Source organism: Lepisosteus oculatus, unplaced genomic scaffold (assembly GCF_040954835.1).
Source record: "Lepisosteus oculatus isolate fLepOcu1 unplaced genomic scaffold, fLepOcu1.hap2 HAP2_SCAFFOLD_181, whole genome shotgun sequence".
NCBI lineage: Eukaryota > Metazoa > Chordata > Actinopteri > Semionotiformes > Lepisosteidae > Lepisosteus > Lepisosteus oculatus.
Genome location: NW_027167723.1, coordinates 60,514 through 88,324, shown reverse-complemented (window position 1 = coordinate 88,324; position 27,811 = coordinate 60,514). Strand labels below are relative to the sequence as shown.

Genomic DNA, 27,811 nt, shown 5'->3' with positions numbered 1-27,811 from the left:
TTATCTTAATATAAAGATAGGATAAAGGTTTATCTTTTGCACCTACCTGACCCCCAGGGAAGGCCAATGCTTTCTAAGTTGATGGTTCCCTACAGTAGACTGTACCTTATCTTCAAAGATAATGTATATTGACCCAAATCAGTTTTGGAATCCAATCTACTGACAAGATGGAGCACATCCTTTTTTCAGGATTTTAGCATCATACGTTTGGTATATTTAGTCCCTAATGCTGAAAGAAATGATCATAGAACATTTGGACACTTTGTGGGCTTGAAATACAAAGAAAATCATGTTCTATGGTACAAGATAAATACAAAACTTAAGCTTTTATTTTAATTAGATTTGTTTATAAAGCATAAGCAATCATTTATTACATTAATATATGTGAAAATAACATTTTAGCATCATACGTTTAGTATATTTAGTCCCTAATGCTGAAAGAAATGATCATAGAACATGACATCTAACCTTACCTGTGGCGTCTTTAATCCCTATTGCTCAATGCACGGTGAAAGCATTACATACATGTGTCTGACAATGAGGAATGGGCCCCTGAGACAGTCATTTGCATGTTTCACAAACGATCGTATATTACTAGAGATTCTGTTTGGGATTCAGATGTGCATTCGGACAGCAATCCCTTTCAAGAAATGATATGTTCTGGATGAGGTCAAAGGTGATGGAACACTGTATTTAGGATGTGTTTGCAGTGATTGTGTGTCTCCTGCTTCAACGCAGTGATATATAGATGTGCTCCTGTAATTTATTGGTACATGCCCAGGGCAGTAAGCAGTCTGAGGATTTATTTCCAGACGGCATAGAGCAGTGAAGCAGTGAAGTAGTGCAACACACTGGATCATTATATTATTAGAATCTATTCTACTTAAATTATTACATTATACACAATTTGAGTTCATTTTAAAAAGTAAAAGGTAATGAAAGGAATGCATTTTCATAAGAAAGATAATACCGATATGCATGTGATAATCTTCCTTATATCATGTAGTGCGTCATTTGGACACTTTGGACTGTGGGCTTGAAATACAAAGAAAATCATGTTCTATGGTACAAGATAAATACAAAACTTAAGCTTTTATTTTAATTAGGTTTGTTTATAAAGCATAAGCAATCATTTATTACATTAATATATGTGAAAATAACATTTTAGCATCATATTATTACATACAGGTCTCTAGCTTCAACACAGTGAGATATATATATGCTCAGTAATTTTTTGGTACATGCCCAGGGCAATAATCAGAATGAGGATTTATTTTCAGACGGGCTACAGGTAGTCTTGTGAAATACTTCAACACACTGGATCGCAGATTTAGACCCCCTGCACTCTTACTCCTTAAAAACCAAAGAAATGAAGATATGTAGCAATCACATTGTAACAGGGGTGACAGTGACTTAATGCTTATACTAGTGGACTTCTGGTACCTTTAGGGTACGGTGTTCCCTGAAGGGCTCTCAAACCCCGCATTTCAGATGCCTAGCTGTATCGCTGATGTGTTGCACCTCAGAATCACTTTTAAACCTTACCTCTGCTATCTTTAATCCCTATTGCTCAACGCATGGTGAAAGTATTGCATAAATGTGTCTGAAAATGAGCAATGGGCACCTGAGAGTCATTTTCCTGTTCCACATGCAATTTCAACATTTTCCTTGAGAGGTGTCAAGCCAGCAAGCCACTGCTGTGGTTCAGTGGCCAGTGTGGAGTTCAGTGGCCCTGTTGTACACAGAAAGCACATTGAGCTCCTTGGACATGAAAAGTTCCAGATAAAAGCCATTTGTCACCCTTTCTCTTGGTGTTGATGTTGCTATTATATGTAAAGGTGGCAACTTGCTCAGCGAGCAGGCGGAGCACACACCGAATGCAGATGTGTCTGAGTGGTGTGTCCAAGTGGCTGTCAAAGGACAGCTCTCCTGGGGCACCGTGGCTTAGTTGCTTAAAGTGCCTGTCTAGTAAACAGGAGACCCTGGCTCCGAATCCCAGCGGTGCCTTTTTTGTTCTTTCTTCTCGAACAGAACTGGTCATTATGGACAACCGCCTACGGCTAGACTTAATTAAATGCAAGCATTCATTTCCTGTCTTGAACGACTTGTTTTTCTTATAATGGATGCAACTTGCAAAACATGAAATACAAACCTTGCTAATCAGCACTCGAGGCTGGCAAAAAAAAAAAGAAGTCAGCAATGTTTTTTTCTTTAACCTTAACCCTTCTAATGGAGAAGAGTTAAACGACCGAGTCTATGCAGCTTAAACGGTCCGCACGTCGGGTTCTTAGCTGAAAGGGTGGTAAATCACGCTCACCCCAGTCCTTAATCTTTTAAAGAGGATACAAAATTGAACCTACAGATGCAGCCATTCAAAATGGGTGAGGTATTTCACGGCATACCGCGACACGCCCACCGGGGTATCACGCGGTATCACGTGTGTCATGTGACTAGCTATCCGGCGTCGCCTTGTAAAACCGCCAGGGGGAGCTTAACCTCTCATGTATAGCATTCGAGCCTTTAATTTTGAACTGTGTATTACAGCATGTTAATCATCAGTCATTCAAATGTTGGTATATTTTATGAAAGCAAGACTGCTCAGTTGGACAAAAGTACACAACCTACCTTTATCAGAAATATTTATGCATCAAAACCTTTACTGAAGATATTACTAATAGTATTAATAATGGATGACTTTGGACAAGCTGTATACTCAAAGTATAATTTCTTTAGCACATTTGTACAAGCACTTGGAATCTGTCCAAGCCATACTTTGTCAGGCATTTTGTTTTACTTCAACGGGGCATAAAAACTTCCTTGCTTTTAACAGGGCGTTTCATAATTTCTAGCTACGAGAATGATTTAAAATGCGACACCTATCATTCAACTAGAGCTTAAAATATCACAAGGAAAAATACACACCGGTATTCCATTTCTCCCTAAACATTGTAAGCTTCGAAGTCTTTAACTAACGTGATACCGGATACGTCAACAAGCATACTTTTAGAATTTGATTAAAAGGGAATATAATATGGAATCGCGTATCTAAAGAATTTAATAACGGTATGATTATATCCGTGTACTGCGGCAGAGCTATGTAGGGCTGTTTCGCCTACCTGGTCATGCGAGCTGTCTTGTAGCCTACTGGTCTAGGTGCGTGACTACCAACTGGCAGGTTGTGTGTTCGAATCCAGCTGGTGCTGGACTTTTCATTTTTATTTATTTATTTTTTAATCGCGTAACATAAACATATTGCCGTATGCAAACTGTACTGTATACAGTATGTATATGTATATTTAATGTCTTAACTGTGCCCGTTTAATTGAATTTAAAAAAAATATTTAACACGAACATTAAGCTGTTTACATCTTCCGCCTGAGAATAGTCACCCGTTGCTACCCAACGCAGAATGGTGATTGGCTGACACCATCTGACACCCCTCTGATTGGAGAAAAAAGACGTGCTGGTGTGCTATACCAGGAAGAGGATTTCTTTCTATTCAAAACGTGTATTTTAAAAGTTTAAGAAGTAAAAACCTTACAGCGTACACAGATTTCTAAACTGATCAGGATCGTTATCTTTGTCTTATGCATAATAATGTTCACCGCTCTGTCCAGCAAATTAATAATAAACTTTATTTTATATAGCGTTTTAAACGAATAAGTAATTAGATTGCTCATAAACCTAATCACTTGCTTTTTCTTTTTATTTAGGCTCAGATTTCAACTATAGATCGTATTATTAATAACCATAATAACAACCAACCAACAAAAACAACCATATAAACATAATGGTGGTGCTGGACCTTCCAGTTTTATTTATTTATTTTTTAATCGCGTAACATAAACATATTACCGTATGCAAACTGTACTGTATACAATATGTATATGTATATTTAATGTCTTAACTGTGCCCGTTTAAGTATTGAATATTCATATCTAATTTTACCACTGAAGGGAAATCTTAACATACAGTATATGGCTGGTCTCGGTACTTTAAAGAAAAAAATACACACCAGTATTCCATTTCTCCCTAAACATTGTAAGCTTCGAATGAAACCACTAAATAAAGACATAAATATAGAAATCTTAAGATTTGTTTTATTTAATGTTGGTAGCAGGATGAACTGTCAGAGTGTATATTTTGTCGCAAAGTTGCTACAAGATGTTAACAGTGAAAAAGGTATTTAGAAATGAGTTATTTCAAGATGAAAAAGAAAACATGGTTTAATTACGACCAGAATCGGTCTTGAGATATTTTTAACTTGATTTACAGTATTTGAGAGGTATGTCTTAACACCGATACTACAGTGCTTAAGTACTGCTCACGTATATGTTTCTAGGTTTATATTATGCATTTCATACGGCCATATTACTTTTGAGCAACTAATAAGAAGCGCTAAACGGTATGCGTTTTAGTTTCGTTTTGTGCTGGAACCCGTGGATTGATTAGAGATATCAAGTACATACAAGTCATTTTTTAAATGTTGTAGTTCGTCTTGAAAAAATGTTACGAGTACATCATCTATCAACAATTAGGTTCTGTTTCCATATTGCGGATTTTGGTTAGGTACAGTATTATCAAATCCAGTGGCGCTGTGTGTTACTTTACTGAGTCCCAATCTGTGATTGAAACCTGTAAAACCGGTTTAATTCGTCACAGCCAGCACTCTTCAGGTGTGAGGGTCTTCTGCTCAGAATGAAACGCTAAAATGTTTGTGTATATTCTAATGGTAGTGGGGGCAGGGTGTGTGGGAACAGGTTTGTTCTTCACACCTGAAAAATTTCTCTGAAAGGATTTTCTTCGCAGTTAACCGATCTTGTTACAGCATGTTACAGTTTACTATTATTAACCATATTAATTTTAAGTGCTTAATGTAAAATCTTGTAAAAATATATTTTCATTGTTCAAATATACATTAATATACATTAAGTCTGACTATCATATAATAAGTTAAATACAAAACTAAAGAAAAAATAGGGTTAAATATAATTCAAAATATTTTGCTAACAATGTTAACTGTTTATGAATAATAAAATGTATTAACTAAGGAGTAGGATGGCACAGTTGTTAGTATGTTTTTTGTTTTGTTTCTTTTTCATAAATACAACAGTAGTACCTGATGTCTCAGTGGCTTTCAAAATTAAATTATGCATGCAAACCTGTGAACTAGAAAGATAACTAAGATTTTAATACTAATTAAATGACCGCGGACACTTCCCACCCCCTCTACATTCTCAGAGTAGAACAGACTAACCTTCTAATGAAAGACGGTCCACCCCCCACGGACAGGAAAAGTGCCCACAGGCACTTAAACTTAATATGGTCAGTAACGGTAAACAGTAACATGGTAAGAAGGAGCACGTACAAACGTTTTCGAAATAACCACATGTAAGACTCTGATCCTAAAAATGTTTAGGGAGAAAGTGGAATACTGGTGTGTATTTTTTCTTTAAACTACCAATACCAGCCATATACAGTCTGTAAAGTAGGGATTTCTATATGTCTTTATTTAGTGTTTACATCAGTGACAAAGGCTAAACTTTTAGCTTCAGTAACGTGTACATATCTCCCCTTTTTATAAAACGACATGGTTGAAAACTGTTCCAGAGCCACTGTTGTTTCATCAGTGAAAAGTACATCATGAAATGCCTCTCCCTGTTCAATCCACTGGAAAAAAGAAAAGGAGCATAAAGCTTCTGATGGTCATAAACGATATTCATTTAGGAGCAGCATCAGAGGTATGTTTTTAACTGCACTGCATTGGAGAGAATACCATAGTGTGTTTTTTTTTACTCCCTGGCGGAAACTGGCTTCCAGAAGAATCAGTATGGCTCAGAGATTAAATAAAACTTCACAGACATTAACGAAGAGCATAACGCGTGTACTGTATACACTGCAAGTACTGTACAACCCAACTCTCTGCAGGAGTGCTGGCTGTGACGAATTGAACCGGTTTCACGGGTATTTTCAAAGTAGGAGGCGAGATTTCCAGCGAAAGACACCCCCCCCCCCAAAAAAAACCCAGTAAATACAGTACTTACTAGTTAAAGGCTAGGCTCCCGACTACGGCGAAAGGAACCCTTCTTTCATTAGAAGACAATGAACATATTTTAGCCCTGAATGAATTAATAGCAAACATGGTTTACATAAAAGACATTTTTCCAAGAAAGTTTAGCCTTAGTCACTAATGAAACCACTAAATAAAGACATAAATAGAAAAATCTTAAGATTTTTAAAATACATGACTTTGCTAAAATTTATTTGAAAATAAAAACAATTACAACCGCCAGGGGAGAGAGAGAACAGGGGAGGGATGTTGGTTTTGCATAAGGGGCGGGGCTATGTTTGGGTATGTTTGGGAATGTGTAGTTACATGTTCTGGCTGTTTGTGAATTATCGTTGTTGAGTATGGAGTGTTGTGGTATTGATTTTTTGTAATGCTTTATGTTGAAAATTGAGGTGGATTTTGTTTATGATAAACAGGATAAACTGGGATGGGAGGAAGGTTTGGTTTTGCATAAGGGGCGGGATTATGATAATTGGAGGACTTTGCGAGTGTAAAATGGTTTGATTATTTGATTTTGTATTGTGGTTGTTATCTATGTTTTTGGTTGGTATTATGTTTATATGGTTGTTTTTGTTGGTTGGTTGTTATTATGGTTATTAATAATACGATCTATAGTTGAAATCTGAGCCTAAATAAAAAGAAAAAGCAAGTGATTAGGTTTATGAGCAATCTAATTACTTATTCGTTTAAAAAACTATATAAAATAAAGTTTATTATTAATTTGCTGGACAGAGCGGTGAACATTATTATGCATAAGACAAAGATAACGATCCTGATCAGTTTAGAAATCTGTGTACGCTGTAAGGTTTTTACTTCTTAAACTTTTAAAATACACGTTTTGAATAGAAAGAAATCCTCTTCCTGGTATAGCAAACCAGCACGTCTTTTTTCTCCAATCAGAGGGGTGTCAGATGGTGTCAGCCAATCACCATTCTGCGTTGGGTAGCAACGGGTGACTGTTCTCAGGCGGAAGATGTAAACAGCTTAATGTTCGTGTTAAATAATTTTTTAAAATTAAAATTCATTCTATACAGCAATCGTATATTTGGGTACCGTTTCATAAAACTTTCATGCTTAAAATGTTTAGGGAGAAATGGAAGACTGGTGTGTATTTTTTCTTTAAACTACCAAGACAAGCCATACACGGTACAGTTTACATACATACAGTAATGTTTATGTTCCTAAATTAATATCGTTTATGACCTTCAGATGCGTTATGCTCCTCTTCTTTTTATGCTCAGCTACTAAAATTTCCCTTTAGTGGTAAAATCCATATAAATATTCAAAACTAAGCGGATTAAAATGTGCACAGTAAAGACATTAAATGATTAAATCTTTGCACTACCAACCAATGCACCACGAGTGCCCCTGTCGGTCATTTTGGCCAGCCAATCACTTGCCCTGCGGTACCCTCCGGTGCCCCGCGGTGGCTTGTGGGTAGGTTACCGTACCGCGGGTTTTTACCGCGCATTTTGAATGGCTGCATCTGTAGTCGCCACATCACATATATCCTGTTCAACGATAAAAAGGTAACGTCTATCCTCGCTCCAGAGTCAATCTCACGTTGAGGGCATATTTTTTTCCACTTTACCATGAGTCCGGCTCGGCTGCACAGAGGCGAGAGCAGAGCAATGAGGTCACGGGGACAGGGGAGTCACACGCTGGCTGTTTGAACACGGGGAAGATCACTGAGGGATCCACAGTATGTGGACCCTCCGTGCGCCATCAGTCCACACTCCGGACTCTGAATCCTGCCATCCGAGTTAAGATCTCGGCGGAACCTGAGGCGCAGTTCCTTCTTAAAACGTAATCTGGTGAGCATTTCTAGAATCGTACTTGTATAGATGCAGCCTTTAATGTGTTGCTAGGTTAAAATTGATGACTTCTTGAACTTCAGTAGGCAACTGCCCTCTTGAGTTCGGATTTAATTTCTTTATTACAGGGGCGCTTTTATGAAGACAGAGTCATGTTCAGGTACTTTGCTTGATGGAGGAAGCTCATTTCGGACTCTGTGATCTGCTCACCTGGAAAGGTCTGCTGTACTACTACAAGAGAGAAGTAGAGTCTGGAAGAAGGGACAATTTTATGATGCTTTGGAAGATAATGTTTTTTTTTTCTTTGAAATCGAAATGAATCAGAATATCAGTGCAAAAGACAAACTCTTGGTTTGGTTTAAAGAGATATGGTTTTAAAACAGACAAAATGTTGAAAACAGGTGTTTCTTACTTTTGGAAAAGAATGGACCGGGGGTAATATTTTACTAGTTGCAGTACTGATCTCACTGGGTTACAGTCCTGCAGTATCACACCAGGGCCAGTGGTGCAATGGATAACGCGTCTGACTACGGTTCAGGAGATTGCAGGTTCGACTCCTGTCTGGCTCGGGTCGTTTTTAAACGCATCGGGCTACTCCCTAAGTAGTCTGTGCTACTTACTGCATTGTAATCGTACCCAGTAAGAGATTTCCTTCATGTAAATGAACTGCACCTGACAGCTTTAGAAAAACACCTGGGCTCAGTACGGTGCTGAGAGCTCAGCGTTGCTGTTCTAATTAGCACGCACTGCATCGGCTATGAGCCCGAACTTTTTAATTATTCCGATCAGTAAGTCAACACGTAGTCCACATGAACGGTAGAAATATTCTCTTGTCTGTCTCTTGTTTGTATAGAACTGAATGTCCCTGACAATGTACTGTTAGTTTTAATTGAAGAACGGCATTTGTGTTCAAATATACCAGACAAGTTTATGTAACTGCTCATGCGACACTCAGTTGTAATTAGTCAAGAAATAAAGTCGAACAACAGCTGCGGGTTTGATTCTGAACGTATGAGATTGCAGCGCCTTTTACTTCCATTGACAAATGATAGAGATTCGAAGAGAGATCCTTCAGACCAGCAAGCAAACCCACGGCTATTTCGGTTTTCTATCTAGGCTACGTTGGTGTCTGCAATAGCATACGTTGGTGCCGCAGGCTTTGGGAGGAAAACCTGCAGGATGGAAAGGTGATCTATAGCCTCATCTCTAGAGATGTTTTGTTGCTGTGGCATGTGTGTGACCCATATTAAAAAAAAACAGTTTGTAAAACGAATATCGAAGCTGCCTCTAAATCTGCAAATGAAGATAAGTCGATAAACCACTTGTTTTTCGTATAACTAGACATATATTCATTTGTTACTGATTTCATTCATTGAGCACGGATACAATAGAGGTACAGCAATTCACTGTTTGACATGTCTGGTACAGAACCTACAGAACCTAGCAATCAGAAAACGGGTGAAACTGTCTTTAGACTCAGCATACAGTACCGAGGCCCCCCATGACCAAATAAAGGCTAACCTCGATAATCAGCCTAAAGAACGCAGACTACAGCAAAACGACTGACTTTGAAAAGGGAATGAACCTCCGGAAGGAGTAGTGGAACTAGCTTGAGATGTTTTTCCGGACCCCTAACTAAAAGCCACCGAGAACCAGCAGCGGCGTCGACTCCTTTCGAACCGGGATCCTTCCGCAGCCACGCAGTTCGTGGTGTCCTAACCCTCCCGTATCTGATTTTGGACCAAGCACATCAGGGGAGAGCGCGAACGCAGTCCCCCACTACCAGAAATTATGCAGTCGAGATTCCCACATTTGGGGAATTCGCAGGGGTCAGCACAGCCGGAGTGCAATGGCCGAGCCTCGCCCTGGGTGAACCGATTTCGATTTTTAAGAACTTGATTTTCTTTTCACAAAAAAATACAGGACATCACAAATCAGAAAGCTTTACATTAATATACATACTTAAAACAGTATATATGATCACATCTCATTACATTTTGACACGGTAACAGTTACATAGCAACAATTTTCTTTTTTTCTGGTGCAAATCACATTCTTTACTTAAACATGATAATGTTTTTCAAAGTTTCTTGAGATATTGACCTATGCTCTCTATTTCCCACAGATTTTCTGCTTCCTCCCTCCCTTCTCTCCACAGATCTCTGAGGTAATAGTTCTCTCAGGTGATGAACAGGGCCAGGCTACCTGCTGCCTTGAATGGGACCTCTATGCCTTTGAACAGCCCCATGTTCCTCACTCTCCACAGGGCGTCTTTCCCACTGTTCACCACGGCCCAGATCCTGTCAAACATGTCAGGAGGAAGTTTGACAGGAGAGATGCCGTATATGACGAAAGCAGCGGTCAGGGTAAATTGGGGCGAGAGAGCCTGCAACCAATCTTCAAACTGTGCCCAGAAGGCCTTAGCAAAAAAGCAGGACCACAGGAGATGGGTCACAGTCTCCTCCTCGCCGCAGCCCACCCTAACGCAGCGAGGTATGGGGGTGAGGCCCCTACGGAACAAGAAAGTTCGTACCGGTATGAACTGGTGGACGACACTCCAGGCAAAATCTCTGTGAATGTTGCACAGAAACTTAGAGGATGTGTGTTTCCACACCTTCCTTGTTTGGGCTGATGTTAAAATGCCCACAGGGGTCTGCCTGTTGTTCTGGGGTGCAATGAAATCTTCCAGTTTTTGAACTGGACATCTCGGAGGGGAATATGGCCAATTGGGTGAGATCTTAGAAAACTTTTAACTGTCCCATAAATTGCAGGGCATGTGTCAGAGAGTGGGACGTCCAGCTTGGGTCTGACACCCCACGCTCTGAACACCTCCTTACCTACCCAGAGCCTGGAAAAATAAGTCCAGGTACGCGCTGCAGGTGCTGTTGCAAAGCCTCTCAGCACAGAGGCCAGGAAAATGCACAGCAGCTTCGTAGCAATATCTGGGACAGACTTCCCCCCTGAGGGTAGCGGCCTGTACATTATTTCCCTTCTGAGTCTTTCCTGCTTCCCACCCCATAGAAATTGAAACATCAATCTCCTCAGCACCGCCGCAACACGGTGTGGGATTGGGAAGGTAGAAGCCAGAAACTTCAAGACAGGCAAGAGCTCGGCTTTGATGACCAGCACCTTCCCTGTCATGGTGAGGTCTCGGTCCTTCCATTGCATCAGTTTTTTGTTTAAGATTGGCAATTTGTTCTGCCAATTTACTGTTCCCATCTCTTCTCCAAAATACACCCCCAGGACCTTAATTCTCTTCTCTTGCAGCCTGAGATCATGTCCTTCTTTTGGCTCCCTCCAGTTCTGATAAAAAATCTCACTCTTAGATTTGTTAATTTTTGCGGAGGAAGCCAAAGAGAAACGCTCACAACACTGCAGAGCTCTGCTAATTAAGGCATTGTCAGAGAGGAGCAGGGTGAAGTCATCCATGTATAGAGATGTCTTTACCTCTCCTCCCCCACTTCCAGGCACTGGTATCCCATTAATGGCCTGATCCTGGCGCAAGGCACAGGCTAAGGGCTCCATAGCCAAAACGAATAACAAGGGGGATAATGGGCAGCCCTGCCTCACCCCTGAACAGACTTCAAAGGGGCGTGATCTATTGCCATTAACCATTACTCTGCTGTTGCTACCTGTGTACAGCAGGTTAATCCACTTTCTCATGATGGGGCCAAACTTCATGTGCTCAAGTACCGATGTTAAGTACTGCCGGTTTAGGCGGTCAAAGGCCTTTTCTAGGTCTACACCTAAAATGCACAGAGGGAGGGAGCGATCCTCTGAGTACAGACAGACATCCCTCAACAAGGCCAGGTTGTCGCTCATCAGGCATCCTGCTATCCCACAAGTCTGTTCTTTCCCTACCAGTGAGGCCACTACATTTTGTAGGCGCAGGAAAAGGGCTTTGGACAGGATCTTAGTGTCCACGCCTAACAGGCTGAGGGGTCTCCAGTTCTTTATGTCATTCTTTGCTCCTTTCTTAAACAGGAGAGAGATAGTGCCTTCTCTTAAGGAGTCAGGCAGCAATTCTGTCTTATAGCTTTCCTCGAATAGGAGCAGTAGCGGATCCTGAAGCAGATCCCAAAAGGTGCAGTAAAATTCTTTAGGGAGCCCGTCAGCACCCGGAGTTTTCCCCTTCTGTAAGCTCTCCATAGCCTGTCTCAGCTCTTCTACTGTCAAATCCCTCTCAAGTACTTCCCTATCTTCTTCACTCAAAACGTTTGCTAGCTTTGAGGTAAAAAAAAGAATTTCTTTATCCTTTACCTCTGTAGAGCTGTACAGTCTTGAGTAGAAGGCCTCGGTGCAGGAGAGGATAGCACTCGGCTCTGTTCTCTCTCGTCCCTCCTCATCAACTACACTTTCCATGACAGACTTGGAGCCCACCACTTTCCTGAAAAAGAAGCGAGTACACTTTTCATTTTCTTCCAAGAACTGCACTCTGCTTCTTAACAGCACTCCTCGACTACTTTCTTCGGCTATGCTCCCGATGTCCTTTTTTAAAAGGGTGATATCCTCGAGCACATCGAAGCCACTGTGCAGCATCGTGTAGAGACGCTGCAGCTGCCTCTGTTTCCTGGCTAGCACTCCTCTCCGTCTGGCAGCAGCCTTCCTTCCCTCAGCCATGAAAAAGGCCTTTGTCCTCACCTTCACCTCCTCCCACCACTCTCCTACTGACCCGTACAGACACTGCAAGGACAGCCACTGTGATAGTTTCTCCTTGTAGCGGGATACTACCCCCTCGTTCTCTAGCAGCTTTGTGTTGAGTTTCCAGAGGCCTGGGCCAAAGACAGTCCCGCCCTGGAGTTCCACTCTACACCCTAAAGCCTGATGATCTGAGAAGAAGACAGGCTGAAGAGTGACCCCAACAACTTTCACTCTCTCTGAGACAAAGCAATAGTCAATTCTGGAGCTGCTATTCCTCCCTGACCATGTATCCTGCTGTTGTGGGATATATACATCTATATGTGTCTGAGAGTTTAAAGTCTTGAACTAAGTTTTGCAGGGCCAGTGAGCTGGAATCCAATTTTATCGGCGAGCTAGACTGCCTGTCTGTGTGCTCTAAGATACAATTAAAATCCCTTCCCACTATCACGTCTGTGCTACATAACAATAGGGGGGAGAGTGCCTTGAGTAGCTCCACCCTTCCTCCCACGTCAGTAGGACAATACACATTGATTAGCCGCAGGTTAACGGTCCCCCATTCCACATCCACACAAAGCAACCTGCCATCTATGACCCTCTGAATACTTTTCAATTTGAAAGCCCATCCTTTGAAAAGAATGGCCACGCCAGAGGCTCTGTTGTTATTGTCCCCTGACCAAACAGAAGGCCCTTTATCCCACCTATCTTCAAAGGTTTTATACCTCTCTTGATAGGCTAAAGCACACTCCTGCAACATCAACACATCTCCCTCTCTCTGCTGGAGGTAATCAAAGACAGACTGGCATTTAACTCTGTCATTGATACCTCTGGTGTTAAGAGATATTATGTTTAGATCCATATTACATAAGAAAGTGGAACCAGTCTTTACAAAACACATTTCTCTTCGGTCTCACCTGTTACCTTCTTCTTTTTCTTTTTCTTCTTACCAATTTCCTGCCAGCCATCCTCTGAATGAGCCTTCATCAGGGTGGCAGCAGTAAAAGCATTCACGGAGTCCATTTCAAGGAAGGGGGTAGAGGGAGGGGTGGAGGGGTTCCAGCTGTCCCCATCGCCATGCTCTCCTTCCTCCTCGCTCGGGGAGAAAACAGAGTCATTTTTCCTTTTCCTCAAGTCCAGCTCCTGGGAGCACTGAGGGGAAAGGGGTGCAGCCGATGCACCAGTCTCCTCTTCCCCCTCACCCACCAGCTGCTGCAGATCCTCCGTGATGGACTGGATGGAGGAGAGGAGGGCATCTGTAGCACTTGCAGAGTCTGAGAAAAGCAGCTCCTCTGAATCCTGGGTATCCTCGCTGGACCCGCTCCACCGGGGGGCCCCACACTGGCCCTCGTTCTGAGGAGCAGGAGTGGGGGAGGGGTCCTCGCTGTTCTCGGGGGTTTTCAAACCCTCGTGCTTGTCTGGTGCAGTCTGCGGTTGTGGGAGCGTAGTGGATTTCTCTTCCACCGGCCCCGGAGCCACAGCAGGACTGATCCTGGCTGGAGGCTGAGAGTCTTTGTCCAACAAGGGTTCTTTGTTTGACTTGTTGTTTGCTTTGGCTTTTCGGGCTGGTTTGGCTGAAACAAGCACTGCCTCATCCTTTCTCATTTTGAGTTTATTGGCGTAGGCGTGAGGGCAGTTCTTAAAAACGTGTCCTTCCGAACCACATAAATTGCACTTTGGCAGCATTGAACAGTCAGAGGCTAAATGTCCCTGTTTGCCACAGGTCTTGCAGCATTTCACAGTGCAGGACGATGCCAGGTGTCCCACAGCACCACAGCGCCGACACACCTTTGGTTGTCCCACATAAAAAACATAGCCATTGCAGGCGCCCAGCCGGATTGTAGAGGGCAGGTGCCTTAAGCCTCCATTTACATTGTCCGGTAGCAAGCGAACCTCGAATTTCCTTGCTCCTGTTTTTATACCGTCAACATCTCTAACCTCAGTTCCATGGTGGACGGTGCAGTACTGCTTAAGCCAGGTGTGAATGTCCTCCGTCTTTGCCAGTTCCGAGAACATAACAACATGCACCGTTTTCCTCTCTCTCTGTGTCAGAGGCTGCAAGTTGATCTTCTCAAGGGCAGGAACTTTCCCTTTTTTTGCCTCAAACACATCCACACATTGTTCAAACAGAGAATAGGTAGCAAAAACAACCTCAAATGCTTTCTGACCTGGGAGAGCGAAAATGAAATCCAAGTGCCGAGGTTCAAAGCCAAGTTCCTTCTGTAACACTTTTCTGCTGAACTGCATACGATCCATGAAGAGGTCATCCAAAAGCTCAAAACGTACAGCATTCTTGCGGGATCCAAAGGTTGCCATCTCAAACTGCAAAACAAACACTGCTTCCACAAAACAAGAAAACAATCCAACTACTCTAACTACAGGCTGATCAAGGTATCTCCCCTGCCAGGTAAGCCGAGAGCCGCAGGCGATGAGCCCGGAGCTGAACGGGCCCCACTGGCTCGTTTGTAAGGCCAGGTGCATTGCCAACCACGACCGGCAGGGCAGAGGCTTTGAAGGCGGCCTGGGCTCCTGCAGCTGTGCTGCCACGCACTCTGGTTTCTCTTCATCTCGTACAAATCTTTTGCCTTTTACTAAAGATTTCCATGGAGAGGAGCATGAATGAGTTCCATACAATTTTTGTGCTTCCCTGCCTTCGGGTGGGGCGCAGCTGGGCTGGTCAAAGAGAGAAAACAAAATCGCTCACAATCGCTCTTATTATGGCGACTGTGGCCGTCTGCTCTGTGAGTCCTCGGTCTCCGCCTGTCTGATTGGCGCTCTTTTCTTTGGGGGGCGGGAAGTGTCCGGCCGCAAATATGAAGCGTTACAGCAACGACATGCCATGAGACGATTGATAACGATTTCCATAGGATCCCCGCGGTTGCCTGGCAACCGTCAGCTTTGCGCAGTGGCAGTATCGTAGCCTGTGAGGTATAGCCGAGGCGCGATTATTGCTAGTTGAAAACTTTTCCCAATACCCCGCTTCCGCCTGTTTGCAATACAATCGGCGAAAACAATTTTCGACAGTCTCGTCAGAGACTGAGCAAGGTGTTTAAAGACAGATTTTGTCATGGTAACATCATGGTAGAAAGAAACAAGCTTCTTACGTCTCAACAGAAACGCTCTTTAGCTCTTTCAGCGTTATGCAGAGAACAGCGTCTGTCGAGATCACTTTTGAGTCAGCGCGAAACGCCATGTGCTGTCAGTTTGATTTCATATTGCTCGTAGGGCGCCCGGCTTTTGTCTGTCAAACGTTAGGTTGCGCTTCTTCATGCTGCATCGTCGGCATGAGTGGAGCTTTTTAATTGTCTGTACTTGTCTTACTGCGCCCCATAAGAAATCGTTTGTCCCCGTTCAAAAGAGATTGTGCGATGTCCTGCAGCGTTCGCAAAGCAAACCTTTGACAGTTTGAAAAGAGGAATTTATTCTGCTTCCTGTGCGTGCAGTAGTTACAAAGTTGAACGTCTTTACACGATCTGCTGCAGTTTTCAGTGGGCGGGCTTTGTCAGATGGCTTGGAAAAACGCACTGTGTTTCGGCTCGGGAAACATCATGAGCAGTGTCCTGCATGTTTTCTGTGTATAGCTGTCTTTTAACGCATACAGAATTCATTCGAAATCATTGATTTCTCCAATTAACAAGGGACCTCCCTTTTTGAACCTGCGAGAAGCATTCTTTCAATGTAACAGATTTACTCCGAGGAAAGGCAGCATGACATTGAGAGTAGCTCAAGCTTTCAGCACCCGTATCGGGCTGCGTGTATGCAGACACCGCTCAGAATCCCCTGTAAGATTCTCCCTCACTTCCGTTGTGCAGTGCTTTACCTCTTTCAAAAGGCTTCACTTTCCTAGTCACATTCCAAGGCTCATCGAACCCGGGCTGTTTCCTCCAGCGGTATAGTATTGCAGTGAGACAGCACGATGCCTGCAAGACTATGTCACGCTAAACGCCACAAATTGTGTTTGTCCGTTCGTGTCAGTCGTCCTGCAGCCACGGGAAGTGGGACACAAACATGCTGCAATGCTTTCAGGACGTTAGGATTTGTTTATGCAACATCCGAGAAGAGTACTTGTGGCTTGAATGTGAACTGTACGTTCCCGCCCCCTTTCCTCTGTAGTGCATGAGTTCCTCCCGGCATGCCCTTCGTCATTGTTCTGTCATCTTGTATTTAAAGGGTTGTATTTCTGCTGCTGAAAATAAGCAACGGTTTTCTCACAACGCCCTTTGTTCCCGACGGAGCCCTTGTCTGTCATGAAATTCTTCAAAACCTCAAGCTAGAAGAAGAAGAAGACGACAAATATGAAGCGTTATAGCAACAACATGCCATGAGACGATTGATAACGATTTCCATAGGATCCCCGCGGTTGCCTGGCAACCGTCAGCTTTGCGCAGTGGCAGTATCGTAGCCTGTGAGGTTTAGCCGAGGCGCGATTATTGCTAGTTGAAAACTTTTCCCAATACCCCGCTTCCGCCGGTTTGCAATACAATCGTCGAAAGCAATTTTTGACAGTCTCGTCAGTGCGTGACATAGTCTTGCAGGCATCGTGCTGTCTAACTGCAATACTATACCGCTGGAGGAAACAGCCCGGGTTCAATGAGCCTTGGAATGTGACTAGGAAAGTGAAGCCTTTTGAAAGAGGTAATGTCGACGCTTTTTTAACAGAGCACCAAAAAAGCGTCTTTTTTGAAGGCCCGGGCACTGAGCATTGTTGGTTTAGTGGTAAAATTCTCGCTTCCCACGCGGGAGGCTCTGGTTCAATTCCCAGCCAAAGCAGTGGCTTTTGCAGCGAGCTGCTCCATCACTTGCATCCCCTTGCAACTCGCAACTGAAAACACACTGAAGCTAAGCAGGTGTGAGCCAGGTCAGTACCCGGATAAGGGTGAGCTACAGGGAAAAACAAAGTTTCCAGCTGGAAGCGGTGTTAATGGTGCCGGCGGGGGGGCGCTCACCCTGAGGTCTGTGTGGGTCCCAATGCCCCAGCATAGTGACGGAGACGCTGTGTTGTAAAAGGGCGCTGTCTCTTGGATGAGATATAAAACCGAGGTCACAGCGCTCTGTGGTCATTAAAAATGACCACCAAAACCTTTGACAAAAGCTCTTGGTAATTGATGGTCTTCAATAATGCTTCTCCTTTAGGTACATTTTAAATCAGCTGAAAAATGCTGTGAAATGGGGGGGCACTTCACGCCAGTGTAGGATTTGGGTTACAAGAACCATAAAACTGCACGAGAAAGCCCGTACACTGAATTACACGGCTTTCAATTCAAAGGAGGGCAAAAGAAATTCCCTGAGTTCGATTTTTTGCAGCACAGAGAGGATTGCTGTCGTGAGGCTGGTTAGCTCAGTTGGTTAGAGCTAATAACACCAAGGTTGTGGGTTCGAGTCCCGTACAGGCCAGGTCCTTTTCTCCTCTCTTACAAAAGCTGTTAGGTTCCTTTCCGTGGTGAGATGGGTTGTCATGCAACGCTGCTACATAGTGCCGACAGACAATTAAATGACAAAAATGAAGAGAGTTAAAGCAGCTGGAAAGATTTTCTTACAACTTTTGAGCTGACACAGTTTTGGAAAATGTTTTCTTCACGCTGCACTGTACCACATAGGCAGCCAAGAGTCTCCAAAACAAAACAGAATTGACAGTCATATAATGTCCATTAACCCCGGTTTTAAACACAGCATCATGTCTGCCATCATAAGAATATGACTCCAATATTTTAGAATATAGTCAGAATGTCTTCTAACCTTACCTGTGGTGTCTTTAATCCCTATTGCTCAATGCATGATGTACGTACTGCATACATGTGTCTTGAGAATGAGGAATGGGCCCCTGAGACATTTACCTGTTTCACAAATGATCGTATTTTACTAGAGATTCTGTTTGGGATTCAGATGTGCATTCGGACAGCAATTCCTTTCAAGAAATGATACGTTCTGGATGAGGTAAAGGTGCTGGAACACTGTATTTAGGATGTATTTGCAGTGATTGTGTCTCCTGCTTCAACACAGTGATATATAGATGTGCTCCTGTAATTTATTGGTACATGCCCAGGGCAGTAAGTTGTCTGAGGATTTATTTCCAGACGGCATAGAGCAGTGAAGCAGTGAAGTAGTGCAACACACTGGATCATTATATTATTAGAATCTATTCTACTTAAATTATTACATTATACACAACTTGAGCTCTCAGCACCGTACTGAGCCCAGGTGTTTTTCTAAAGCTGTCAGGTGCAGTTCATTTACATGAAGGAAATCTCTTACTGGGTACGATTACAATGCAGTAAGTAGCACAGACTACTTAGGGAGTAGGCTGATGTGTTTAAAAACAACCAGCGCCAGGCAGGAGTCGAACCTCCAAACTCCTAATCCATAGTCAGACACATTATCCATTGCACCACTGGCCCTCGTGTGACACTGCAGGGCTGTAACCAAGTGAGCTTAGCACTGCAACTAGTAAAATATTACCCCCGGTCCATTCTTTTCCAAAAGTGAGAAACACCTGTTTTCTACATTTTGTCTGTTTTAAAACCATATCTCTTTAAACCAAACCAAGAGTTTGTCTTTTGCACTGATATTCTGATTCATTTCGATTTCAAAGAAAAAAAAAACATTACCTTCCAAAGCATCATAAAATTGTCCCTTCCTCCAGACTCTACTTCTCTCTTGTAGTAGTACAGAGGACCTTTCCAGGTGAGAAGATCACAGAGTCCGAAATGAGCTTCCTCCATCAAGCAAAGTACCTGAACTTGACTCTGTCATCATAAAAGCGCCCCTGTAATAAAGAAATTAAATCCGAAATCAAGAGGGCAGTTGCCTACTGAAGTTCAAGAAGTCATAAATTTTAACCTAGCAACATATTAAAGGCTGCATCTATACAATTACGATTCTAGAAATGCTCACCAGATTACGTTTTAAGAAAGAACTGCGCCTCAGGTTCCGCCGAGATCTTAACTCAGATGGCAGGATTCAGAGTCTGGAGTGTGGAATGATGGCGCACGGAGGGTCCACATACTGTGGATCCCTCAGTGATCTTCGTGTTCAAACCGCCAGCGTGTGACTCCCCTATCCCCCTGACCTCATTGCTCTGCTCTCGCCTCTGTGCAGCTGAGCCCGACTCATGGTAAAGTGGAAAAAAATATGCCCTCAACGTGAGATTTACTCTGGAGTGAGGATAGTTGTTACCTTCTTATCGTTGAAACGGATGTATGTGATGTGGCGACTAGGTTCTTCTCCATTAGCAGGCTTAAGGTTAAAGAAAAAAACATTGCTGACTTCTTTTTTTTTTGCCAGCCGCGAGCGCTGATTAGCGAGGTTTGTATTTCATGTTTTGCAAGTTGCATCCATTTTAAGAAAAACAAGTCGTTCAAGACAGGAAATGAATACTTGCATTTAATAAAGTCTAGACGTATGCGGTTGTCCATAATGACCAGTTCTGTTCGAGAACACAGAACAAAAAAAGGCACCGCTGGGATTCGGACCCAGGATTTTCTGTTTACTAGACAGGCGCCTTAACCAACTAAGCCACGGCGCCCTGGGAGTGCTGTCCTTTTGCAGCCACTTGGACACACCACTCAGACACATCTGCATTCGGTGTGTGCTCCGCCTGCTCGCTGAGCAAGTTGCCACCTTTACATACAATAGCAACATCGACACCAAGAGAAAGGATGACAAATGGCTTTTATCTGGAACTTTTCATGTCCAAGGAGCTCAATGTGCTTTCTGTGTACAACAGGGCCACTGAACTCCACACTGGCCACTGAACCACAGCAGTGGCTTGCTGGCTTGACATCTCCCAAGGAAAATGTTGAAATCGCATGTGGAACAGGAAAATGACCCTCGAGTATGAGGGAAAAAAAAGAAAAAGATCAACTGGAGTGCGCCAACCCATGTCAGGACAGCCCAGTTTCCTAGACGAGGTGGCCGAGTGGTTACTGTATGCTGAGTCTAAAGACAGTTTCACCCGTTTTCTGATTGCTCGGTTCTGTACCAGTGCAGACATGTCAAACAGTGAATGGCTGTACCTCTATTGTATCCGTGCTCAATGAATGAAATCGGTAACAAATGAATATATGTCTAGTTATACGAAAAACGAGTGGTTTATCAACTCATCTTCATTTGCAGATTTAGAGGCAGCTTCGATATTCGTTTTACAGACGGGTTTTTTTTTTTAATATGGGTCACACACATGCCACAGCAACAAAACATCTCTAGAGATGAGGCTATAGATCACCTTTCCATCCTGCAGGTTTTCCTCCCAAAGCCTACGGCACCAACGGCGACCCCTGCTGGCCGGGAGAGCAAAAGCTTACAGCACCTGGTATTCCCAGGCAGTCTCCCATCCAAGTACTAACCAGGCCCAACGCTGCTTAGCTTCCGAGATCAGATGAGATCGGGCGTGTTCAGGGTGGTGTGGCCGTAAGCGAAAGCCCCAGCGCCTGACTCGTTACTTGAAGCTGTGTGTGGCGGGGGTTCCGTGCCCCCCGAGCGGGACTGAAGGATCGTTCGTGTGCAACTCTTTGGAAAGGAGCTGCTTTCCAAATCGCATTGCGTGCCTGGATGTTGGCGAATGCGCTCCCTTGTGTTGGCTCATCCCGCACTGGAGGAGGACAAACAATCTGCACGGAGGAGCACCAGGCAAGTCTTCACCAGACAAAAACCTCCAGTGCACAGCACTCTGGAAACATTTCGGGGCTTTCGCGTGTTTATTTCAGCACGTAAAGCGCACCGGGTCAACACGTCGGCCGGGCGCGCTGTGCCTCCGCCCTCTTGTGGCCTTGCCGCGTCAGAGCAAGAGGCTCCTTCTCGCTGCCCTTCCGCTGTGTTGCAGGGCCCCGAGAGGGAACCCGGAGTGCGCACTTTGTGGGGGGCGGGGGCCCCGGACGGGCCCCCGGTCTCTTGCGCGAGTACTAAATCTCACGGACAGGGGGGCCTCGTCATTGATTGTTACAGGTGAGACGGGGATTAGGAGGAGACCCCGACTGATGGGTAAAGGGGAGCACTAACACCAGAGGGACACCCCCGGCGTCTCTTTTTGAGAGACGCCCTGGGGTTTCCTAATGTCCAAGGAGGGTCGGGACCTCGGTTTGACCTCTGTTTGTGCAGCAGAGTGTCGCCATCAGGAGGCTGGGGCGTAAGAGAGCCACACAGCCCGCAGGGTGAGCGCTCCCTACTGGTCCCAGTCACACCTCTTGCAGGAGCAGCAGCAACCGGAGCTTTTCCGGGGTGGAATCTCCTATCCGGGTGCCGGCCAGGCTCACACCTGCTGGGCTGCCCCGGGGGTGAGCCCAGTCGAGAGTCGCAGGGCCAGATCTAGTCACCGGCGAGAAACGATACAAGTGAAGGATTGCTCGGCTCTCGGCACTTGAAAAGACCGACAAATGTCTCGTTCCCGCCGGAGCTGAATGTACCCGCATGTGTGGTGTCGTCTTCTTCCCCCGCCCCGCTGTGTTTGCTGTATTGTCTCTGAAGCCGGCCCCCCCGAGACGAGACGGGCTGTTCCTGTGCCCCAATTAACACTTTACAGGTGCCATTCCCCGGCATTGTGGCCATTGTCGGTGCTCACACGCGATAAGATAAGGCGGAGGAGAGCGGGGCATGCCCAGCGGCAGACATTCAAGGAGGGGGTAGGGCGAGGTGAGGTGAGGTGCGACACGCCGGAGCCCCGACGCAGCTAATGCGGAGCACTTGTTGGACTGGCATCGAAAGGACGTGTGCGCACGGAGCGAGCCTTCCCTGCGGCGGAGCGTGGGAACTTTCTCCCCCCCTCCCGCTGCAGGAGTTGTGTGCACTGCAGCGGTGCCGAGAGAAAAGCACAGAAGGCAGCAGACTCTGGAGAGCAGGTAAGAGACGGAGCCTTGTGGGCAGGCGAGCAGGCCTGTTTTTTGGAAATTGCTGAAAAGGTTTGTTCGGTGTGTGGCAGGCGCACGTCGCGAACTTGCGTGGCGATCTGCCGGTCTGGAGTTATGCAAATGAGGCCGAATTGCATCCACATGCTGCGAATGCGCAACGGCGACTGCAGATGTGTAGGAAACGGCGCGCTCGTTTTCTCGTTTTGCCCACACTTTTGAGTGTTAGTGTGGCGTGTGAGTGTGTGAAAGAGTGGGCCCAGCAGGAGGCGGTGGCGTGCGGGGTGAGGAGGTGGCCTAGGCTGCGCGATTTGTGCTGTGGGTGCGGGCCGCTTGCAGGGGCCTGTTTAACTCATACTTACCTGGCAGGGGAGATACCTTGATCAAGAAGGAGGTTCACCCAGGGCGAGGCTCGGCCATAGCACTCCGGCTGTGCTGACCCCTGCGAATTCCCCAAATGTGGGAATCTCGACTGCATAATTTCTGGTAGTGGGGGACTGCGTTCGCGCTCTCCCCTGATGTGCTTGGTCCAAAATCAGATACGGGAGGGTTAGGACACCACGAGCTGCGTGGCTGCGGAAGGATCCCGGTTCGACAGGAGTGGACGCCGCTGCTGGTTCTCGCTGGCTTTTAGTTAGGGGTCCGGAGAAGCATCTCAAGCTAGTTCCACTACTCCTTCCGGACGTTCATTCCCTTTTCAAAGTCAGTCGTTTTGCTGTAGTCTGCGTTCTTTAGGCTGATTATCGAGGTTAGCCTTTATTTGGTCATGGGGGGCCTCGGTACTGTATGCTGAGTCTAAAGACAGTTTCACCCGTTTTCTGATTGCTCGGTTCTGTACCAGTGCAGACATGTCAAACAGTGAATGGCTGTACCTCTACTGTATCCGTGCTCAATGAATGAAATCGGTAACAAATGAATATATGTCTAGTTATACGAAAAACGAGTGGTTTATCGACTCATCTTCATTTGCAGATTTAGAGGCAGCTTCGATATTCGTTTTACAGACGGGTTTTTTTTTTGAATATGGGTCACACACATGCCACAGCAACAAAACATCTCTAGAGATGAGGCTATAGATCACCTTTCCATCCTGCAGGTTTTCCTCCCAAAGCCTACGGCACCAACGGCGACCCCTGCTGGCCGGGAGAGCAAAAGCTTACAGCACCTGGTATTCCCAGGCAGTCTCCCATCCAAGTACTAACCAGGCCCGACGCTGCTTAGCTTCCGAGATCAGACGAGATCGGGCGTGTTCAGGGTGGTGTGGCCGTAAGCGAAAGCCCCGGCGCCTGACTCGCTACTTGAAGCTGTGTGTGGCGGGGGTTCCGTGCCCCCCGAGCGGGACTGAAGGATCGTTCGTGTGCAACTCTTTGGAAAGGAGCTGCTTTCCAAATCGCATTGCGTGCCTGGATGTTGGCGAATGCGCTCCCTTGTGTTGGCTCGTCCCGCACTGGAGGAGGACAAACAATCTGCACGGAGGAGCACCAGGCAAGTCTTCACCAGACAAAAACCTCCAGTGCACAGCACTCTGGAAACATTTCGGGGCTTTCGCGTGTTTATTTCAGCACGTAAAGCGCACCGGTCCAACACGTCGGCCGGGCGCGCGGCGCCTCCGCCCTCTTGTGGCCTTGCGGCGTCAGAGCAAGAGGCTCCTTCTCGCTGCCCTTCCGCTGTGTTGCAGGGCCCCGAGAGGGAACCCGGAGCGCGCACTTTGTGGGGGGCGGGGGACCGCGTTCGCGCTCTGCCCCCGGTCTCTTGCGCGAGTACTAAATCTCACGGACAGGGGGGCCTCGTCATTGATTGTTACAGGTGAGACGGGGATTAGGAGGAGACCCCGACTGATGGGTAAAGGGGAGCACTAACACCAGAGGGACACCCCCGGCGTCTCTTTTTGAGAGACGCCCTGGGGTTTCCTAATGTCCAAGGAGGGTCGGGACCTCGGTTTGACCTCTGTTTGTGCAGCAGAGTGTCGCCATCAGGAGGCTGGGGCGTAAGAGAGCCACACAGCCCGCAGGGTGAGCGCTCCCTACTGGTCCCAGTCACACCTCTTGCAGGAGCAGCAGCAACCGGAGCTTTTCCGGGGTGGAATCTCCTATCCGGGTGCCGGACATGCTCACACCTGCTGGGCTGCCCCGGGGGTGAGCCCAGTCGAGAGTCGCAGGGCCAGATCTAGTCACCGGGGAGAAACGATACAAGTGAAGGATTGCTCAGCTCTCGGCACTTGAAAAGACCGACAAATGTCTCGTTCCCGCCGGAGCTGAATGTACCCGCATGTGTGGTGTCGTCTTCTTCCCCCGCCCCGCTGTGTTTGCTGTATTGTCTCTGAAGCCGGCCCCCCCGAGACGAGACGGGCTGTTCCTGTGCCCCAATTAACACTTTACAGGTGCCATTCCCCGGCATTGTGGCCATTGTCGGTGCTCACACGCGATAAGATAAGGCGGAGGAGAGCGGGGCATGCCCAGCGGCAGACATTCAAGGAGGGGGTAGGGCGAGGTGAGGTGAGGTGCGACACGCCGGAGCCCCGACGCAGCTAATGCGGAGCACTTGTTGGACTGGCATCGAAAGGACGTGTGCGCACGGAGCGAGCCTTCCCTGCGGCGGAGCGCGGGAACTTTCTCCCCCCCTCCCGCTGCAGGAGTTGTGTGCACTGCAGCGGTGCCGAGAGAAAAGCACAGAAGGCAGCAGGCTCTGGAGAGCAGGTAAGAGACGGAGCCTTGTGGGCAGGCGAGCAGGCCCGTTTTTTGGAAATTGCTGAAAAGGTTTGTTCGGTGTGTGGCAGGCGCACGTCGCGAGCTTGCGTGGCGATCTGCCGGTCTGGAGTTATGCAAATGAGGCCGAATTGCATCCCGGGACATGCTGCGAATGCGCAACGGCGACTGCAGATGTGTAGGAAACGGCGCGCTCGTTTTCTCGTTTTGCCCACACTTTTGAGTGTTAGTGTGGCGTGTGAGTGTGTGAAAGAGTGGGCCCAGCAGGAGGCGGTGGCGTGCGGGGCGAGGAGGTGGCCTAGGCTGCGCGATTTGTGCTGTGGGTGCGGGCCGCTTGCAGGGGCCTGTTTAACTCATACTTACCTGGCAGGGGAGATACCTTGATCAAGAAGGAGGTTCACCCAGGGCGAGGCTCGGCCATTGCACTCCGGCTGTGCTGACCCCTGCGAATTCCCCAAATGTGGGAATCTCGACTGCATAATTTCTGGTAGTGGGGGACTGCGTTCGCGCTCTCCCCTGATGTGCTTGGTCCAAAATCAGATACGGGAGGGTTAGGACACCACGAGCTGCGTGGCTGCGGAAGGATCCCGGTTCAACACGGTCTCACTGCAATACTATACCGCTGGAGGAAAGAGCCCGGGTTCGATAAGCCTTGGAATGTGACTAGGAAAGTGAAGCCTTTTGAAAGAGGTAAAGCACTGCACAACGGAACTGAGGGAGAATCTTACAGGGGATTCTGAGCGGTGTCTAAATAAATAAATTCTTCAGCGTCCGCGGATGGCATTTTGCAGCTGGAAGCAGATGTCGACGCTTTTTGCACAGAGCACCAAAAAAGCGTCTTTTTTGAAGGCTCAGGCACTGAGCATTGGTGGTTCAGTGGTAGAATTCTCGCCTGCCACGCGGGAGGCTCGGGTTCGATTCCTGGCCAATGCAGTGGCTTTTGCAGCGAGCGGCTCCATCACTTGCATCCCCTTGCAACTCGCAACTGAAAACCCACTGAAGCTAAGCAGGTGTGAGCCAGGTCAGTACCCGGATGAGGGTGAGCTACAGGGAAAAACAAAGCTTCCAGCTGGAAGTGGTGTTAATGGTGCCGGCGGGGGGGCGCTCACCCTGAGGTCTGTGCGGGTCCCAATGCCCCAGTATAGTGACGGAGATGCTGTGTTGTAAAAGGGCGCTGTCTTTTGGATGAGATGTAAAACCGAGGTCACAGCGCTCTGTGGTCATTCAAAATGACCACCAAAACCTTTGACAAAAGCTCTTGGTAATTGATGGTCTTCAATAATGCTTCTCCTTTAGGTACATTTTAAATCAGCTGAAAAATGCTGTGAAATGGGGGGGCACTTCAGGCCAGTGTAGGATTTGGGTTACAAGAACCATGAAACTGCACGAGAAAGCCCGTACACTGAATTACACGGCTTTCTATTCAAAGGAGGACAAAAGAAATTCCCTGAGTTCGATTTTTTACAGCACAGAGAGGAGCACTGTCATGAGGCCGGTTAGCTCAGTTGGTTAGAGCGTGGTGCTAATAACGCCAAAGTCATGGGTTCGAGCCCCGTACGGGCCAGGTCCTTTACTCCTCTCTTACCAAAGCTGTTAGGTTCCTTTCCGTGGTGAGAGGGGTTGTCATGCAACGCTCCCACATAGTGCCGACAGACAAGAGTGTTGCGGGAGAAGAGAAAAGTGTTTGAAGACTTAAGAGTGTTTTAGGTGGAGCCAAAATCAAGTGTCACAAATGCAAGTGGTTGGATTTCCAATGTTTAATATGGTAAAAATAAGCGGAAGTTATCTGCTGGTCCGGCACAGTCTGCCATGCTTTTGTCAGATACTGTAAAGTGGTGTCGAACTGGGTGTCGAACTGGAGCAAAACCGTTTGCATATGTGAGGCTCCAGTTAAACATCGAGTGTCACATTAAATGACAAAAATGAAGAGAGTTAAAGCAGCTGGAGAGGTTTTCTTACAACTTTTGAGCTGACACAGTTTTGGAAAATGTTTCCTTCACGCTGCACTGTACCACATAGGCAGCCAATAGTCTCCAAAACAAAACAGAATTGACAGTCATATAATGTCCATTAACCCCGGTTTTAAACGCAGCATCATGTCTGCCATCATAAGAATATGAGTCCAATATTTTAGAATACAGTCAGAATGACTTCTAACCTTACCTGTGGTGTCTTTAATCCCTATTGCTCAATGCATGGTGTACGTACTGCATACATGTGTCTTGAGAATGAAGAATGGGCCCCTGAGACAGTCATTTACCTGTTTCACAAATTATAATATTTTACTAGAGATTCTGTTTGGGATTCAGATGTGCATTCGGACAGCAATCCCTTTCAGGAAATGATACGTTCTGGATGAGGTCAATGGTGCTGGAACACTGTATTTAGGATGTGATTGTGTGTCCCCTGCTTCAACGCAGTGATATATAGATGTGCTCCTGTAATTTATCGGTACATGCCCAGGGCAGTAAGCAGTCTGAGGATTTATTTCTAGACGGCATAGAGCAGTGAAGCAGTGAAGTAGTGCAACACACTGGATCATTATATTATTAGAATCTATTCTACTTAAATTATTACATTATACACAACTTGAGTTCATTTTAAAAATTAAAAGGTAATGAAAGGAATGCATATACATGATGGGAGCTAAAACAGAAGTTAAGAGAGAGCAAGGACGCCTACAGGAGGAAGGTATAGGACAAGCTGCAAAGGAAAAGCTACAACCCCCGACAGCTACTCACCCACCCATCC

The 27,811-nt window shown here is 46.0% G+C and overlaps 8 non-coding genes across 8 annotated transcripts; 5 read left to right on the top strand and 3 right to left on the bottom strand.

Annotated features, from left to right (window-relative positions):
* Positions 1–9,635: 9,635 nt before the first annotated feature.
* LOC138226851 (U1 spliceosomal RNA) lies at positions 9,636–9,805 on the bottom strand. Its single transcript, XR_011184727.1, has one exon. It is a non-coding gene; the product is annotated as a U1 spliceosomal RNA (small nuclear RNA).
* A 5,261-nt stretch (positions 9,806–15,066) lies between these two features.
* On the top strand, positions 15,067–15,183 carry LOC138226865 (U5 spliceosomal RNA). Its single transcript, XR_011184739.1, has one exon. It is a non-coding gene; the product is annotated as a U5 spliceosomal RNA (small nuclear RNA).
* Positions 15,184–15,413: 230 nt separating this feature from the next.
* Positions 15,414–15,555, top strand: LOC138226863 (U4 spliceosomal RNA). The gene has a single exon (XR_011184737.1). It is a non-coding gene; the product is annotated as a U4 spliceosomal RNA (small nuclear RNA).
* Positions 15,556–16,895: 1,340 nt separating this feature from the next.
* LOC138226862 (U4 spliceosomal RNA) lies at positions 16,896–17,037 on the top strand. Its single transcript, XR_011184736.1, has one exon. It is a non-coding gene; the product is annotated as a U4 spliceosomal RNA (small nuclear RNA).
* A 3,775-nt stretch (positions 17,038–20,812) lies between these two features.
* LOC138226861 (5S ribosomal RNA) lies at positions 20,813–20,931 on the bottom strand. Its single transcript, XR_011184735.1, has one exon. It is a non-coding gene; the product is annotated as a 5S ribosomal RNA (ribosomal RNA).
* A 1,778-nt stretch (positions 20,932–22,709) lies between these two features.
* LOC138226848 (U1 spliceosomal RNA) lies at positions 22,710–22,873 on the top strand. The gene has a single exon (XR_011184723.1). It is a non-coding gene; the product is annotated as a U1 spliceosomal RNA (small nuclear RNA).
* A 635-nt stretch (positions 22,874–23,508) lies between these two features.
* Positions 23,509–23,627, bottom strand: LOC138226873 (5S ribosomal RNA). The gene has a single exon (XR_011184745.1). It is a non-coding gene; the product is annotated as a 5S ribosomal RNA (ribosomal RNA).
* A 1,788-nt stretch (positions 23,628–25,415) lies between these two features.
* On the top strand, positions 25,416–25,579 carry LOC138226844 (U1 spliceosomal RNA). The gene has a single exon (XR_011184720.1). It is a non-coding gene; the product is annotated as a U1 spliceosomal RNA (small nuclear RNA).
* Positions 25,580–27,811: the final 2,232 nt, after the last annotated feature.